Here is a 6,000-nt window from a genome sequence, read left to right on the forward strand (position 1 = left end):
CACTTGCTTTCCTAATGTACCTTTTTCCACATCTGGCTCAGTGGTATATCTGTTCTATAGTCCTCACACATTCTGTTTTGAGATGTTGCCATTTTACTACAACTCTAACTATTTCCTCTTCTTTTTGGTGTGCTGGAACCCTGAGAATGTCCTTGAACACCTCTGCTTTTGCTGCAGCCAATGACTATTTTGGCAGCCTGGTCACTGTTGACCAAAGAGTCTTCATGACCACTGCTTGTGGGCACCAGTGGTTTATGCTATGACCTGACTCTTTCATGCAGGATAACTTTGAAATCACTGAGCCTACCCCCTTGCCCTTTACATACTAGGCAAAAATCTACCCTCATTGCATGTTGGCCAATTTTGCATGTGATCTTGGGACTGTTTGTCATGGTGAACCATGTGTTGACCACTTTCAAGCCTCTGTCAGACAGAAGTCTAGAATGGCCTCTCATTATTTATTCCTTGTGCCTTACCCATGTAGACCCAGACACGCCTCATACCCTGTTCTGTCTGGCTCAGTATTAGCATTCATATATCCCATTATCATTACTAACTAATTTTGACCCATTTTATCTAGCAGATTCAATAACTGTAGCCTGAATGCACTCTTTTCCTCACTATCACAACCCTGCTGTGGGACATAGCCTAAGATTATGAACAGTACCCTATCCTTACACTAGAGTCTCTGTCACTAATTCTTATAATAGCCATCACTGGTTTCTGAAGCCTGTCCCTCACCACAATTCCCACACCATTTCTAGTATGTCCTCCCAGTGAGTGGCAGACACTTTATTACAAGTCAAGTGTTTTGCTGCACTGCCCTTCACCTTGTCTCTTGGATGCAGAGGATGTCCACTCTCCTCCTTACCATCATGTCATCTACTTTTAAGCTACATCCTGTCAGTAAACCTATATTCAGTGCAGTAATCCTTAGTTCATTTTTTGGCAGATTAATTGGTTTTGTATACAACTTTTGCTGACCAGAGCTATCACAGGTAACATAGGCTGGGACACTGACTAACCAGTAGCTTATTGGGTTAGCACTGTTGAGTTTTAAGGTGGATACACACTGGCCAGTAGGGGCACGTAGACACCTCACACCATGAGCACAGGTCCCTGGTTTTGTGAGAGTAGATGCACTGGCAAATACCTATCTCCATTTTTAGTGACAGCAGTTAACATGACCAAATACTTAGAGCAATGTTCTACACCGCAGAATGGCTACCTCTGCACATTGTTCAGTCTGTGATCTGTGTTTTCCTATCTACAGGATACTACATGCCATAGCTAATATCGAAAGTGGTTGATCTACACAAATCTTCCCTCAACAGACATTACCTAAAGTAAGTGCTGCTGCCCATAACTCTGTCCTTCCTTTCTTACGTAAAGTGAAAGCATATGAAGAATATAAAGCATGCAACAGAAAGTGATTTGTAGGAAGATGAACAACATACATTTTCATTGGTCAGTATACACAGAGGTTGTTCAGCATATTAAAATGTGTTCCTTGCTTTTTGGAATGGTTGTTCAGCATGGTTCTGATAAAATAACAGGTGAAGAGTTTATCAATGCACTCTAACATTCTGTTTCATCAAACATTTTTGTTTTCAATCAAATATATTTAGCAGTCTGTCATACACTAGAAAAAGTAATGGCTGGAGCAAATGTAATAAATGCAGTTTACTTGCTTGCTTTCTTTGCTAAGTCCTTAACACAGGGATAGAATCCTGAGTGTGATCCTATTTGTCCAGGTCCCTATAATGAGTACAGATCCTATAATAAGAGTTCAGAGATAAAAATGGTCAGCTTATTCATCCATGGGGAGGGAGTGGACATGGACTTCTGTGCTACTTACACCAACTGATGGCAAAATGCCAGTCTGGCAGTGAAACTAACATCAATGAGCCCTGTAGCCTACCAGAAACTGCCTCTGTCTGCAGATGTGAAAAGACACATGCTAAACCTCATGTAGCACTGAATGTAATACTGCCAGCTGTACTTCACTGGTGCATTTATCAACTGTCACAGAGCACAGGTGGACCATGCAAAAAATCCTACATGCTAGTGCAATTCTTGAAGCCTGCACCCACATCCAGTGCCACAGTTGGCAAGAGAAGTAGAAATAAATTACCACACAGAGAATAAAGGCTTGGTAGTTATTGGGGGAGAGAATGAAAACAAAAAATTAGTCTATAAACAGAATAATAAACAAAAGCTGTCCAGTTTATTCACCATCAGGGAGTTCAGATTCACAGTAGCAGCTGTAATTGCAGGGCACCACAAACTGGACCCCTCCTCCTGGGAAGAATAAATGGTTTATCACAGCTACCAACCCACTGTTGTTTATTTACTAAATATGTAATCATGGCAACCCACAAGGGACCTTTCAACCATTGTAAAACAGGCCAAAGGAATAGATGAAGAATTACAATAAAAAGAAATGGAAATTCATTGCAGAACAATAAAAGGAAAATATCAACTTGTTTGATATTTCTGGTTTGGCAATCAAGTTATCAAAATCTCTTATTTACTAAGTCAGATTCAACAGTACAAACCAAAGAATCTATTTACCAATGTGCATATTCTTTCTTTCTTTCTTTCTTTCTGACTCTCTTTTGTTATATATATTCATGTATGCATGTATCTTGCTGACAAAGAAATTTCCACAGGCCAGACTCTAGGTTCAGCAGTGACTTGGAAAGAAAAGTTCTAGAACAACAGAAGTAAAACAAATGCAGCAGATACACAGAAAACAACTTTACAGTGTAAAAGAACATAATGCATGTATTCACAGTGTTACAGCTTGCAGAAGTAATTATAGCTAATGATAACAATGTACTTCATGCCATAGTACATCATAGGAATTAGCACTGATTAAAAAAATGTTATTTACTTTTAAACATGATTGTAGGAGGGAACAGAGGAAGGAAGGGAAGCGGGAAAGGAAAGACTTCAATTTAACAAATACTTGACATTCTTATATGAAAAGGGTACATGAGGTAAGAGCCCCCCAATACCATAGTTTATGTTGTATGAAGGCATGTTAAATTATAAAATTCTAAGTAGAAATCAGTAAATGGATTTCATGGCTTGTACATGGTGGAGGCATGTTCAGCTGCTTTTACTGCTAAAGCTAACGTTCTTAGTGAGAAAGAATTGATCATTCCACTTTAGGATTTAAGTGTTGATTCATAATAGGATAGTGTGAAGGGGTTAGACTTCAAAAAAAAAAAACAGCAAGGAAGTCTAACAACTTTAGTAGGTCAAAGAATAAGATTTATGTGCTAGCAATTCTAACTAAGCATTTAACATAATGCTAAAACTGCATAGGAGGTTGATTAATTTTCAAATTTTCACGTGGATACAAAATAAAGTTGATAAATGTGATCCTTAAAATTGGGCACTAGAAGTTGTAAACAGTTAAGGAAGAGCTAGTAGAAGCACAAAAGGATATTTGATTTTAATTTTTGATTTATACTTTCATTCTTTTTTATTAAACATATTAACATTTTATTAAATAACCATAAACATTCCAAATTAAGTAGCCAGACATCAAAAAGAAAGAAAAAGAGAAAATGAAAATGCACAGAACTATACAATCGAAAACAGATCACATTGTTTTATAGTCCATTGTAAACAAAAGGCCGTGAGTCATTTTACCACTTTACATCCAAATTCAAATTAGTCCATTTGTTTCAGTTTGTAAAACAGTCTGCAAAGGTTGTTTCATTTTAGTGAAAAGCTTGTATTCCTGCTTTGGTATATATCTGATGGTAATAACAGTAATAATTTCTAGTTAAAGTAAAAGATCTTCTTCTTCTTCTTTTGGCTGTTCTTGTTAGGGGTCACTACAGTGGATCATCTGTTTCCATTTCTTTCCGTCCTTTGCATCTTGCTCTGTCAACCAATCACCTACATGTCCACTATCACCACATCCATAAACCTTATCTTATATCTTCCCCTTTTCCTCTTACCTGGCAGCTCCATCCTTAACATCCTTCTCCCAATATACCCAGCATCCTTCCTCAGCACATATCCAAACCAACACAATCTCACCTCTCTGGCTTTGTCTCCAAAGCCTCCAACATGAGCTGATCCTCTAATATACTCATTCATAATCCTGTCCATCCTCATCACACCCAATGCAAATCTTAACATCTCTAACTCTGCCACCTCCAGGTCTGACTCCTGTCTTTTCATCAATGTCACCATCTCCAAACCCTATTACATAGCTGGTCTCACTAATCACTTGTAGACCTTCCATTTCACTCTTACTGGTGCCCCTCTGCACAAATCACTCCTGACACTCTTCTCCACCCACTCCACCCTGCCTGTACTCGCTTCTTCACCTCTCTTCCACACTCACCATTACTCTGTTGATCCCAAGCATTTAAACTCATCCACCTTCGCCAACTCTACTCCCTGCATCCTCACCATTCCTCTATTCTCCCTCTCATTCACACACATATATTCTGTGTTAGTTCTGCTGACCTTTATTCCTCTCCACTCTAGAGCATATCTTCACCTCTCCAGGTTCTCCTCTACCTATTCCCTACATTCACTATAGATCACAATGTTATCCGCAAACATCATAGTCCACAGGGACTCCTGTCTGATCTCGCCTGTCAACCTGTTCATCACCATTGCAAATAAGAAAGGGCTCAGAGCTGATCCTTGACCTCACCACTGTCACACTACCCTTGTACATATCTTGTACCACTCTTACATACTTCTCTGCCACTCCCAGCTTTCCTCATACATAACCACAACTCCTATCTAGGCACTCTGTCATATGCTTTCCCTAAGTCAACAAAGACACAATGCATCTCCTTTTGACACTGTCTATACTTCTCCATCAACACCCTCAGAGCAAACATCCCATCTGTAGTGCTCTTTCCCAGCATGAAACCATACTGCTGCTCACTAATCATCACCTCCCTTCTGAAACTACCTTTGATTACTCTTTCCCATAATTTCATGCTGTGACTGATCAATTTTTTCCATCTGTAGTTACTACAGCTCTGCACATCACCCTTATTCTTAAAAATTGGTACCAAAACACTTCTGCACTCCTCAGGCATCCTCTCACTCTCCAAGATTTCATTAAACAATCTGGTTAAAAATCCCACTAACGTCTGTCCTAAACATCTCAATGTTCCACAGGTATGTCATCTGGACCAACAGCCTTTTCATTCTTCATCATCTACATAGCTGTCCTTACTTACTCTTGCTAATCTGTTGCACTTACTGATTCACTATCCTCACATCATCAAACCTTTTCTCTCTCTCTCTCTCATTCTCTTCATTCATCAGCCCCTCAAAAGTACTCTTTCCATCTGCTCAACACACTCTCCTCACTTGTGAGCATGTTTCCCTTGTTATCCTCTAATACCCTTCCCTGCTGCACATCTTTCCCAGCTCAATCCCTCTGTCTAGCCAATCAGAACAGGTCCTTTTCTCCCTCCTTAGTGTCCAACCTTTCATCCAACTCTCCATACGCCTTATCCTTAGCCTTTGCCACCTCTTTCTTCACCATACGCCTCATCTCCTTATACTCCTGTCTACTTTCTTCATCTCTCTGACAGTCCCACTTCCTTTTCACCAACCTCTTTCTCTGTATACTCTCCTGTACTTCCTCTTCCACCACCAGGTCTCCTTGTCCTTTCTCTGTCCAAATGTCACACCAAGCACATTTTTAGCTGTCTCCCTTACCAGATCTCCTATAGTTGCCTAGCTATTTAGAAATTCTTTACTGCCACCCAATTCCTGTCTTAACTCTTCCCTGAACTCCACCTTATAGTTATCCTTTTTCAACTTCCATCATTTGATCTTTGGCACTGCCCTCACTCTCCTCCTCTTCTTGATCACCAGTGTCATCCTACAGACCACCATCCTATGCTGCCTAACTACGCTTTCCCTTGTCACCATTTTACAGTCTCTAATCTCCTTCAGACTGATCCTCCTGCATAGGATATAATCCACCTGTGTGCATCTTCC

Source organism: Protopterus annectens, chromosome 9.part0, assembly GCF_019279795.1.
Source record: "Protopterus annectens isolate FY-2018-M chromosome 9.part0, PAN1.0, whole genome shotgun sequence".
Lineage (NCBI taxonomy): Eukaryota > Metazoa > Chordata > Ceratodontiformes > Protopteridae > Protopterus > Protopterus annectens.